The sequence below is a fragment of the Anomaloglossus baeobatrachus genome, chromosome 2 (genome assembly GCF_048569485.1).
Source record: "Anomaloglossus baeobatrachus isolate aAnoBae1 chromosome 2, aAnoBae1.hap1, whole genome shotgun sequence".
NCBI lineage: Eukaryota > Metazoa > Chordata > Amphibia > Anura > Aromobatidae > Anomaloglossus > Anomaloglossus baeobatrachus.
Window position 1 is genome coordinate 384,604,588 of NC_134354.1, and position 13,651 is coordinate 384,618,238.

The window sequence follows — 13,651 nt, forward strand, 5'->3', positions numbered from 1 at the left end:
TTGGTCTTCACGGCCTGAATCAGAGTCACAAAGGTTCTGGGCATCACTGCAGACCATTTCCTGTTCTGTACTCACTGTAGCTTGGGAGCAGACCTCTGATTCCCAGGCTATAGTGTGACTGAAGAGCTCTGCAGACTCAGCCATCTCAGTTCCACCATACTGTGCAGGGCGGAAGGAGACTTCAGAGCTGGGAGAATGCAAGTGTGATTGGACTGACACCTCAGAGGACTGGTGTTTTTTGGATGCGGTAGTTGAGGTGGCACAGAGGGCACTTGTTGGACCACTTGAGATCCATTCAAGCATTTTCCTTTTTTGGCCATCATCTACCTTTGTTCCAGTTGTTCATGTCCGTAAAAAAAGGAGCACATCGGATTGTCCACGGTAAGTAATAGACATCTTACGTTTGCTGGAAGATGCTCTATCTTCAGCAGATGTTAATGGAGCTTTGCCACCTTCCCCACGGACAAACCCTTTTTATCCTTTTCCAACACGCCTCTTCCCCTTTCCACCAGCATCTGTCATTTTGCCACTCATTTTGATTGCGACAAGATTGTGCACTTAAAATGTGGTAGTAAAAATTGAGAGGTGGTGTAGATTTCAGCGGTGGTCTAGCTTTATTAACAGCAGAATAAACAACAATAATTATCCCTGACAATGCCCTTAAACTGGCAGTATAGTTTGCTAGTATAATGGCTTAGTAACAATGATTTTGAGTGTGCAATGCAGGCAGATGTGCTGCAAATATCTTTGCACTAGTGGGACAAAAATGAAGTCCAACAGCCACTTTTAGGATGCCACTATGTTTCCTCAGTGTTTGCTAGTATAATGGCTTAGTAACAATGAGCTTGAGTGTGCAATGCAGGCAGACGTGCTGCAAATATCTTTGCACTAGTGGTACAATAATGAAGTCCAACAGCCACTTTTAGGATGCCACTAAGTTTCCTCAGTGTTTGCTAGTATAATGGCTTAGTAACAATGAGTTTGAGTGTGCAATGCAGAAGTTCTGCAAATAGATTTGCACTAGTGGGACACTAATGGAAGTCCAACAGCCACTTTTAGGATGCCACTAAAGCTGGTGTCACACATAACGACGACGACAACGACGTCGCTGCTACGTCACCATTTTCTGTGACGTTGCAGCGACGTCCCGTCGCTGTCGCTGTGTGTGACATCCAGCAACGACCTGGCCCCTGCTGTGAGGTCGCCGGTCGTTGCTGAATGTCCAGCTTCATTTTTTGGTCGTCACTCTCCCGCTGTGACACACACATCGCTGTGTGTGACAGCGAGAGAGCGACGAAATGAAGCGATCAGGAGCCGGCACTGGCAGCTGCGGTAAGCTGTAACCAGCGTAAACATCGGGTAACCAAGGGAAGGCCTTTCCCTGGTTACCCGATGTTTACGCTGGTTACCAGCCTCCGCTCTTGCTGCCAGTGCCGGCTCCTGCACTGTGACATGTGGCTGCAGTATGCATCGGGTAATTAACCCGATGTATACTGTAGCAAGGAGAGCAAGGAGCCAGCGCTAAGCAGTGCGCGCGGCTCCTTGCTCTCTGCACTGTGACATGTAGCTGCAGCACACATCGGGTTAATTAACCCGTTGTGTACTGTACCTAGGAGAGCAAGGAGCCAGCGCTAAGCGCGGCTCCCTGCTCTCTGCACATGTAGCACAGCGATGTTATGATCGCTGCTTCTGCTGTGTTTGACAGCTAAGCAGCGATCATAACAGCGACTTACAAGGTCGCTGCTACGTCACTGAAAATGGTGACGTAACAGCGACGTCGTTGTCGCTGTCGCTTAGTGTGACACCAGCTTAAGTTTCTTCAGTGTTTGCTAGTATAATGGCTTAGTAACAATGAGCTTGAGTGTTCAATGCAGGCAGACGTACTGCAAATATCTTTGCACTAGTGGCACAATAATGAAGTCCAACAGCCACTTTTAGGATGCCACTAAGTTTCCTCAGTGTTTGCTAGTATAATGGCTTAGTAACAATGAGCTTGAGTGTGCAATGCAGGCAGACGTGCTGCAAATATCTTTGCACTAGTGGGACAATAATGAAGTCCAACAGCCACTTTTAGGATGCCACTAAGTTTCCTCAGTGTTTGCTAGTATAATGGCTTAGTAACAAAGGAAGAGCCCGGACTGCTGACCCGAAGGGGCTTAAGGGAGGGCTACATGACTAGGAGGGATGCCAGGCCATAGGGTTAATAAGGGGTTAATGGAGAAAGTCAGTTTGGGCGCGAAATTTGGGGGTGGTGCTAAGGGGCAGTTAGGATCAGGGGTCAGTGTGATTGGTCAGGGGGTGGTGGCTATAGGGGGTCGTATATAGGGCAGGTCAGAGGGGGGTGGGCCATTCCTACCTGGACGTGACTGGAATCGTTGTGGCTGGATCCCGAAGATGGAGGACTTCATGGCACAGATGAAGAGGATGGCGGAGCAGCGTGGACAGCGTTGGATGGACGAGCAGCTCCAGCGATGGTCCGGCGTCGGCGAGGAAGATGGGACCCCCCTGCCTCCAAAGCGGCAGCGAAGAACTCGGCCCCCAGAGCGCCTCAGCCCGGAGATGACGCCGAGGAGCCGGCGGCGGAGACGGAGCCCGAGTGGATGTGCGGCGGTGGATCCGGGAGCCGGGACGTCGCGAGGCCCCGGCCGGAAGTCGGGCCGCGGGCGCCAAGGCAACGGGGCGGTGAGCGACACGGCCGGCCTCCCCTCCTCTTCCGGGTCGCGGCGCACGGCAGTGACGCGCGCGTCGCGGCCGCGTGACCCGGCGCGGTCACCTGACCCGGCGCGGTCACCTGACCCGGCGCGGTCACGGGGCCCGCTGCGCTCGCGTGACCCGGCGTCCCCCTGTGCTCCGGCGGCCTCACCTGACCGAGCGCGCTCACCTGACCCGCCGCGGTCACGTGGGGCGGCGCGGTCACGTGGGGCGGCGCGGTCACGTGGGGCGGCGCGATCACGTGGGGCAGCGCGGTCACGTGGGGCGGCGATGTCACCTGACCGGGCGCTGTCACCTGACCGTGCGCGGTCATGTGACCCCGCGTACTTACCCGTCCCGCCGCGTCCTCGCGATCCGGCAGGCTCGCCTGACCCGGTGCGGTCACCTGACCCGCCGCGGTCACGTGGGCCGGCGCGGTCGCGTGGGTCGGCGGGGTCGCATGGGTTGGCGGGGTCGTATGAGCCAGCGGGGTCATGGGGGCCAGCTGGGTTGCGTGGGCCAGCGGGATCGCGGGGCGCAGATGAGGCCACAGTGGCGGCAAGGTTTAGGAGCAGAGCGGGGCCCATGCAGGAGCATGGGGTCCCAGTGGCGGCGGGGGAGTCCGTACGGAGACGGCCCGGATCAGCGGGGCCCGGCCTGGGATCGCAGCGGAGGGACAACGATGGGACGGCGTCGGGATCAGCTGGAGCACGCGGGGATGCCGGACGGCATGCCCCAGGCGGCGTTTATGTGGCGGAGCCAGCGTCTGGATCGTCGCGGAGGATGGATGGTGCTGCGGGCGGACGGGGCCTAAGGTCGAGTCTGCCGGACGGCGGGCTCCCTGGGCCTGGGTCCAGTGAGGACGAGGAGGCAACCCTGGAGGAGGACGTCGCGGAGGACGGCAACGGGGACCAGATTGTGGAGGTCGGCGAGGCGGCTGGAGTGCGACGCGGAGAACATGTGACGGCTGTTTCGGGATCTTCTCGGAGTCAGCCTGGTAAGACCACGGTTTCTTCTATTTCTCGTGCACCTGGTTTGGCTATGGATGGTGTGTCTGGTGATACGGATGGCGTGCAGGGCGTGAATGTGGTTGGTGGTACGGGTGGTTTACTTGGTGGCCCGAGTGGCAGGCGGGTCGTGAATGTGGTGACGGGTGACGGCAGTGTGGCATCCGAGTTGTTGAGGTTGGTTAGGGGTTTGTTTGCCCCTGTGGGGGGCCCTAGCTTGGTGTGGCAGGGAGCGACGGGGCAGGAGGTAGCGACTCCTGCGGTTGGAGGGGTTGCTAGTGGCAATGCGGTTGGTGAGCCGGTGGTGGCGGCTCCCGCGGCCCCAGCTGCGGCTCCCGCTGCCGCAGCTGCGGCTGCAGTGGACATTGTTCGATTGGATGACAAGGCGAGAGGGGAAGTGTATGTTTGCTTTGATGGCCCGTTGGGGGCGCATCTGAAGCAGGAGACCAGGGAAAAAATATGGAAGGATGAATATGTCGAAATATTCTCATTGCTTCCGTTGGAAAAGTTTAATCTGGATCGGGTTAAACCGGATGAGAGCAAAAAGGACGAGGAAGAACGGCGGCGTTATCGCCTTATTCCCCGCACTTTTCAGAACTGGTTGCAGGCCTTTGTGATACTGGCCGGTGTGGTGGGGGAAAAGGCTCCGGATAACTGTACAGCGTTTTCTGTTATCTGGATTCTATCTGTGAGGCGTATAGGACCTATGGGGGGACTGCTTGGCTAAGATATGACGAGCAGTTTCGCCAGAGGAAGGCGGTCAGACCCAGTTTACGGTGGGACCACAAAGAAATTAGTCTATGGATGCGGCTGATGGCTGCGCCGAAGTCGGCATCACAGTCCTTTCCAGGGGGCACCGGCGGGGGATCATTTGGCACCTCGTCGGGGCCCAAAAAGGGCGTTTGCTGGCAGTTTAATGAGAAGGAATGCCGGTTTGGGTCTTCCTGCCGGTTCAAGCACGAGTGTTCGGGCTGTGGTGGCGCCCACAGTCACCTTAAGTGCTTCCGGAAGGGAAAAGGAAAGGCCGCGGAGTCTTCGTCAAAAAGGGAGGACCCCGGTGAGGGTAGATCGGATGGCGCCGTTTCTAAGTAGATACCCGGACCGGGGATCGGCGGAATTGTTGAGTGACGGTTTTAGTTTTGGTTTCAAGATACCGTCAGTGGTTAAGACGGGAGAGATTCGTTTAAAAAATTTGCAGTCGACGCGCCTACATGGTGAGGTTGTTGCGGATAAGTTACGGAAGGAGGTGGAGCTAGGACGGATGGCGGGGCCTTTTGATGCCCCTCCATTGCCGGACTTGGTTGTGTCCCCGTTGGGGTTGGTCCCAAAAAAGGAACCTAACAAGTTCCGGCTCATCCACCATTTGTCCTATCCTACTGGCCGGTCGGTGAACGATGGTATTGATCCTGAGCTGGTTTCGGTTTCGTATGTCCGTTTTGATAAGGCTGTGGAATGGTTAAGGAAGTTGGGCTGTGGTTCGCTGTTGGCGAAAACAGATATAGAAGCGGCCTTCCGCCTGTTGCCGGTGCACCCGGACAGTTTTCACCTGTTGGGGTGTTGGTGGGAGGACAAGTTTTATGTAGATTGTTGTTTGCCTATGGGCTGTTCAATTTCATGTTCTTATTTTGAGAAGTTTAGTTGTTTCTTGGAATGGGTAATTAAGGAGGAGGCGGGTCTAGATTCAGTGTTGCATTACTTGGACGACTTCTTGTGCATGGGGCCTGCGGGATCCTCGCAGTGTTCCCTTTTGCTTCGGACAGTGGAGCAGGTTGCTCGCCGGTTTGGCGTTCCGTTGGCGCCGGAGAAGACGGAGGGTCCGGTTACGGTTTTGAAATTCCTGGGTATCGAGCTGGATACGGTTGCCATGGAGTGCCGCTTGCCGGAGGACAAGCTGGTGGATTTGAGGCGTTGTGTTCAAGGGGCCATTGAGGCCAAGAAGATTCGTTTACGGGACTTGCAGTCCCTGTTGGGGAAGTTGAATTTTGCGTGTAGAATATTGCCGATGGGGAGAGTTTTTTCCCGTCGCTTGGCTCAAGCCACCACCGGTGTGTTGCACCCTTTGCATTTTGTGCGTTTGAAGGTGGAGCATAAGGCGGACCTGAGAGTGTGGTCCCGTTTTTTGCAGCTGTACAATGGACGGTCATTGTGGCTTCGTGAGGTGGTGTCAAATGAGGAGTTGGTGCTGTATACGGACGCGGCGGGATCCAGTGGATTTGGCGCATATTTTGGGGGGAGATGGTGTGTCGGCAGGTGGCCGGATTCGTGGCGGGTTTGCGGTCTGACTAGGAATTTGGCCCTGTTGGAACTTTTCCCTATTGTCGTGGCCTTAGAGGTTTGGGGACAGGATTTGAAAGACAGGAAGGTGCGTTTCATGTGTGACAACCTGGGGGTGGTTCAGTGTGTTAACAAGTTGACAGCTGATTCCCCCCCGGTGGTGGACCTCTTGCGTCACTTGGTGCTGAAATGTCTGGAGTTGAACTTGTGGGTCTGCGCTGTACATGTGCCGGGGGTGCTGAATTCTGTGGCTGATGCTTTATCTCGCTTCCAGTGGGACCGCTTTCGAATGCTGGCGCCGGACGCGGAGCAGCAGGAGACCGTATGGCCCGTCTGGTTGTGGGACCTGGTTTGCAGCCGGCCTGGGAATTGATCCGACATTCGGTGGCACCCAGTACGTGGCGCAGCTATAATTCAGCGTGGGACCGTTGGCTCGAGTTGGTTGATGAGGTGGGAGGTCATGTATCTGAAGGTGACAGAGTTTATTTAGTTTTGTTTATGTTGGGCAGGGCTAAGGAAGAAGGCCTTTCGTGGTCGGCCGTGGCGGGCAGGTTAGCGGGCATTTCCTTCTTTTTCAAGTTATTGGGCTGGAAGGACGTTACGAAGGATTTCTGGGTGCGCCAGGTGATGAAGGGTTACCGGAGGGCAGGGGCGCGCCGAGACCTTCGGCGCCCGGTATCTTTTGAGCTGCTGGGCAAGCTGTTGTCGGTGTTGCCTCGGGTGTGCTGTTCGGAGTATGAATGCCAGTTGTTCGGGACCGCTTTTGTTTTGGCCTTCTTTGGGGCGTTTAGAATTAGGGAACTGGTGAGCAGAAACACGAGGAGTCACGGAGGTTTGTTGCTGGAGGACGTGGAATGCGGTATGGATGTGGTGCGGTGTTGCTTGAGACGGTCAAAGACGGACCAGCTGGGTAGAGGTCGGATGGTGGAACTATGGGGTGTACCTGGTTTAGCGGAGTGCCCTGTCAGATGGCTGTCGGCGTTTTTAGAGGTGAGGGGAGCTCGCCCGGGGTCCCTTTTGTCCCACCAGGACGGGTCAGCCTTGTCGAGTTACCAATTTGTCTGCATCTTTCGGAGGTGCCTGCAGTGTTGCGGTCTCAACGAGGCTGAGTTCGCGTCGCACTCCTTTCGGATTGGGGCTGCGACTCAGGCGGCTCGTTGGGGTCTGGGCGCGCAGGCTCTCCGTAAGATTGGACGATGGGACTCGGCCAGGTTTCGATCTTACGTCCGGCCGAACTTGTTGTGAGCTATGGGTGGGGAGGGGGGGGGGGGTCGGGGGCTGTATGGGTTTGGTAATCATTACCCATTTTCTTCCTTGTGCCCCCCCCCCCTCACCCCCCTCCCCCTCTCCCCTGTTGTGTTGTCACCTTTTGTTTTGTAGGTTTCCCATTGTTGGTGTGGGTGCTCGGCCACTCATACGTGTATTGGGGGGCGTTCCGTGCGGGAATACGACCGGACGGCCGCCAGTTGGGGGTTCCCAGAGAAAAGGCTACTGTGCGATGGATCGGGGTCAGGGGCATGCTGTGGAGTGAGGTGTTGCCTACCTGGCGCCACCATTCGCAGCTGGACAGAGCACCGGACGTGGTAGTACTACACGCGGGTGGGAATGACCTGGGTCTCCGGGCTTCCAGGGACCTGATACAAGACATAAAATGTGACTGCCTGCGGCTCCTGTCTTCCCACCCGGGTCTAGTAATTGTCTGGTCGGATATGGTTGCGCGGCTGACATGGCGGCACGCCAGGTCGGTGGAGGCAGTAAACAGGGCGCGAAGTAAAGTGAATCGGGAGATTGGGCGGTTCATTTCCCGGGTTGGGGGTGTCTCTGTTCGGCACCCGGAGTTGGAAGCGGCGTCCGCCGACTTGTTGCGCCGGGACGGGGTCCATTTAAATTCGGTGGGAAATGATATTTGGGCCTTAGGGCTGATGGAGGGGCTTGAGAAGGCTTTGTTGGTGTGGGAGGACTCGCGCGCACAAGGGGTCATGCGAGCTCGCGGTGGCGGAAAGGAGGGGGGTGTCTGAAGGTGGGGGTTTGCACAGAGGAGAGGACGGAACCCAGTGCCGGAGCGGGTTACCTCTAGCGGTGCAATTGTTTGGTAAACGGGTCCTTGCTGGGTTGAGTCTCAGCGGGACGTAGTGGGGGCAACATCTGGCTTGGGCTCTCGAGTCGGTGTGTTGCGGCTGAGGGTCAGGAGACAGGCTGATGTTGCAAAGAACATTTTGGTTAACCTTCAGGTACCCCCCCCTTCCTTTTCGGGTTCTTCAATGAAGAGTTGTATTGTTACATGGCTGATGTTTATGTTATGAATAAATGGGGCTGCTGTGGCCTTTATATTCCAACGTCACACAGTGTTTGTGTTTATTTTAGATAAGAACCCTAGGGGGTAGGGTGTTGTTGGGGAAGGTCACAGGCCTTCAGTCAGACATTCCGGAGTCAAGGAAGAGCCCGGACTGCTGACCCGAAGGGGCTTAAGGGAGGGCTACATGACTAGGAGGGATGCCAGGCCATAGGGTTAATAAGGGGTTAATGGAGAAAGTCAGTTTGGGCGCGAAATTTGGGGGTGGTGCTAAGGGGCAGTTAGGATCAGGGGTCAGTGTGATTGGTCAGGGGGTGGTGGCTATAGGGGGTCGTATATAGGGCAGGTCAGAGGGGGGTGGGCCATTCCTACCTGGACGTGACTGGAATCGTTCCCGCCCGCCCGCCCTAATTGTGGATTCGACATCGATGAAGAAAAGAAGGAAGATCGTATTTGTCGCAGCGGCGGAAAGGAGGGGGGTGTCTGAAGGTGGGGGTTTGCACAGAGGAGAGGACGGAACCCAGTGCCGGAGCGGGTTACCTCTAGCGGTGCAATTGTTTGGTAAACGGGTCCTTGCTGGGTTGAGTCTCAGCGGGACGTAGTGGGGGCAACATCTGGCTTGGGCTCTCGAGTCGGTGTGTTGCGGCTGAGGGTCAGGAGACAGGCTGATGTTGCAAAGAACATTTTGGTTAACCTTCAGGTACCCCCCCCTTCCTTTTCGGGTTCTTCAATGAAGAGTTGTATTGTTACATGGCTGATGTTTATGTTATGAATAAATGGGGCTGCTGTGGCCTTTATATTCCAACGTCACACAGTGTTTGTGTTTATTTTAGATAAGAACCCTAGGGGGTAGGGTGTTGTTGGGGAAGGTCACAGGCCTTCAGTCAGACATTCCGGAGTCATGAGTTTGAGTGTGCAATGCAGAAGTTCTGCAAATAGATTTGCACTAGTGGGACACTAATGGAAGTCCAACAGCCACTTTTAGGATGTCACTAAGTTTCCTCAGTGTTTGCTAGTATAATGGCTTATTAACAATGAGCTTGAGTGTTCAATGCAGGCAGACGTACTGCAAATATCTTTGCACTAGTGGGACAATAATGAAGTCCAACAGCGACTTTTAGGATGCCACTAAGTTTCCTCAGTGTTTGCTAGTATAATGGCTTAGTAACAATGAGCTTGAGTGTGCAATGCAGGCAGACGTGCTGCAAATATCTTTGCACTAGTGGGACAATAATGAAGTCCAACAGCCACTTTTAGGATGCCACTAAGTTTCCTCAGTGTTTGCTAGTATAATAGCTTAGTAACAATGAGTTTGAGTGTGCAATGCAGGCAGAAGTTCTGCAAATATCTTTGCACTAGTGGGACAATAATGAAGTCCAACAGCCACTTTTAGGATGCCACTAAGTTTCCACAGTGTTTGCTAGTATAATGGCTTAGTAACAATGAGTTTGAGTGTGCAAAGGGCAGGAGGGTACAGTGGCAGGGTTGTGGGTCTGGGTAGAGGAAAGGAAGCCTCCCTTTCTATCCCTCCTAATGGGGAAATGCAGCGAGGAAATCCCTGACCTTAGCTACACAGATGATGTCATCTTGTGTAGCTGTTAAATTCTGTTTTCACGGACCTGACTGTCACCTATGGCTCTGACCCTGCCGGTATTAGCCCTTACAAGGGCTAAAAGAAACTTCTATCCCTATTCTGTATAGCGCTGTGTATAGAGCGTACACAGCAGTATCGGAGACAGGAGCTACGCCAGCGGTGACTGACACCAAGACGCAGAAGGCAGATAATGGCGTGCTGGGTGAAAATGTCCGTTTTTATAATGCAGGGACATGTGACATGGACATCCTATCACACATGCCGTTGCTTCTCTGGCTAAAAATCCACTTAGTTGTGTGTGTGTCTGGGATTGGCTGACATGCTGGCCCGCCCCACTACACGCGCGCGTTTAGGGAAAGAAGACAAGGAAAAAAAAAATAAATGGAGATCGCCATTATCCAAACAGCAGTGATCTGAATGCGCTGTTCCCGCACACTGAAATTTCATAATAGTGTGAGTCACAGAGTGACTTACACTATTACAGCGGAAAGCCAGCTAGTAATTAGCTTGTCTTTTTGCTGCTAGAACCGTTCTCGAACATATCTAGAACTATCGAGCTTTAGCAAAAAGCTCGAGTTCTAGTTCGATCTAGAACAGCCCCCAAAATCACTCGAGTCGCGAACTGGAGAACCTCGAACCGCGAACCGCGCTTAACTCTAGTCCTGACTTGGGTTGACGGTGACCTGGTAGCCAGGAGAAGTGGTTGCCTGTGGAGTACTCCCAGAACTACACACTGATGGGGTACAGGAACCTAGGACAGGAAAGAGCTTCAAGCCGACCTGTTAACACCTGCACAGCAAGGGGACCATCAAGGACCTTGCTGATCCTAAACAATCCGAAGACTCAGTAGCAAAGGGAGAACTGGGTACAGGACCAGAGACTCCAACCCCACGGGGTTCATGCTACCGTCAGGCGGACAGAAGTGGTCAAACCACAGAATGGTGACCTCAAGTGTTCTATAACACGGTTACCCACTTACCAGAGACAGGTGCAGGGGAAGAAGGTACCAGAGAACCAAACTGGCAGTGGGACGAAGGGGACCTGGAGGCGAAACCAGCCGGCCTTAGGCACCCAATCAGCATCTACCAGCAGTGAGTAAACCAGTTGCACTGAACACCTATTTGGACTACCTTCTTTCGACGCCCACTGCACCATACAACCTCTGGGGCAAATCCCTACTTGTGGAGGGTATACCATTCTAGCTTCCAACAAAACCAGCCCCAGTAGAGACATTCTGCAGTGGAGGCTCCCTACACTTAACCTCAACACCGCAAGTGGCGTCACAAGTGAACATTATCTTATTCTCCCCTGTAAATATCTCCATTACAAAAAGGGCCCAGGGCACATAACCGGGTAATGGCCACCACAGTGACTTCCCCAAAACCTGTACCACCCGGAACCGAGTACCCCATATCCCTGGGTGCTACATTTAGACACAGTGGGTGGTGTTTTCATGAAATCACACCCACTTTGCTTGGATAGGTAAATACAAAAAAGCAGCAGAAAAAAAGCATAATTTATGCGAGATATGAACATGGACTAAATGTCAACACAAAGTGCATGTCATTTCATGAAATCTCCGCCTTCGGTGCATGTAAAGATGATGATAAATTATGCAGTTTTGGTACTTTTTTCTATAAACGCTTCTACATGGAGCCTAATAAAAATGAGACCAAAAAAAATATCCGTTGCATTTTTAAACACAGATTAAACCTTTTCTGTAGTAATAAAATGCATTAAAAACCCAAATTCACAACTGCACCAAACATTTATCAAATACTGGGGAAAACTTATAAAAAACGCCTACATTTATACTGCGTCTGAACACAGCTTCAGCAATACATTTTTATTACTTTTTTATGGGTTTAGTAGAGAAAAATAATCAATCACTTAGGCTACTTTCACACATCAGTTTTTTGCAATCAGGCACAATCCAGTTTGTGCCTGATACAACGCATCCATGTCAGAGTGTGTAAAAACTGATGCAACGGATCCGGTGAAAAACGGATCCGTTTTTTTTCTTTTTTAAAGCTGAGAGAGATGGAGAGACCCCGTCACACATCCCGGCACTCCCGCACGCATCATCCCGGCACTCCCGCACGCACCATCTCGGCACACACCCCGGCACTCCCTCACGCACGCATCATCCCTGCACACATCCCGGCACTCCTGCACGCACCATCCTGACACTCCCGCACGCACCATCCCCGGCACTCCCACACGCACCATCCCCGGCACTCCCACACGCATCATCCCGGCACTCCCGCACGCACCATCCCCGCACACATCCGAACACTCCCGCACGCATCATCCCGGCACTCCCGCACGTGCATCATCCCGCACACACCCCGACACTCCCGCACGCATCATCCCGCACACACCCGAACACTCCCGCACGCATCATCCCGGCACTCCCGCACGCACCATCCCCGCTCACACCCCGGCAGTTCTGCACACACCATCCCCGCATATATCCCGGCACTCCCGCACCCACCATCCCCGCACACATCCCGGCACTCCCGCACTCATCATTACTGCACACATCCCGGCACTCTCGCACGCACTATCACTGCACATACACCGGCACTCCCGCATGCACCATGACCGCACACATCCCGGCAGTCCCACACGCATCATCCCTGCACACACCCCGGCACTCCCGCACGCTTCATCCCCGCACACATCCCGGCACTCCCGCACGCACCATCCCCGCACACACCCCGGCACTCCCGCACGCATCATCCCGCACACACCCCGACACTCCCGCATGCATCATCCCGCACACACCCCAACACTCCCGCACGCATCATCCCGGCACTTCCGCACACACCATCCCCGCTCACACCCCGGCAGTTCTGCACACACCATCCCCGCATATATCCCGGCACTCCCGCAACCACCATCCCCGCACACATCCCGGCACTCCCGCACTCATCATTACTGCACACATCCCGGCACTCCCGCACGCACTATCACTGCACATACACCGGCACTCCCGCATGCACCATGACCGCACACATCCCGGCAGTCCCGCACGCATCATCCCTGCACACACCCCGGCACTCCCGCACGCTTCATCCCCGCACACACCCCGGCACTCCCGCACACACCATCCCCGCATACATCCCGGCACTCCCGCACTCACCATCCCCGCACACATCCCGGCACTCCCGCACTCATCATCACTGCACACATCCCGGCACTCCCGCACGCACTGTCACTGCACATACACCGGCACTCCCGCACGCACTATGACCGCACACATCCCGGCACTCCCGCACGCACTATCACTGCACACATTCCGGCACTCCCGCACGCATCATCCTCACCGCACACCCCGGCACTACCTCAGTGATGTCTCCGCTGACAGCGCCACTCCCTCAGTTGCTGCATGGAGCTGATAGAAAGCGGCGGTGTTCCACGGCCGCTCCTGTCAGCTTCATGTAGCAGAGCTGAAATTGTCGTGGGACCTCGGGGATTACGTCGGACCTGGAGGGGTATTTGGGGATTTTAATAAAATGGTGAAAGAGGGTGTTTTTTTGTCCTTTATTCCAAATAAAGTATTTTTTTGGGTGTATGTGTTTCTTTACTTTCACTTACAGGTTAATCATTGGAGTTTCTCATAGACGCCTGCCATGATTAACCCCTTATTACCCCGATTGCCACCGCAACAGGGCAATTCGGGATGAGCTGGGTAGAGTACCGGGACTGTCGCATTTAATGCATGCGGCAATTCCGGGCGGCTGCTGGCTGATATTGTTAGGTTGGGGGGCTCCCCATAACGTGGAGCTC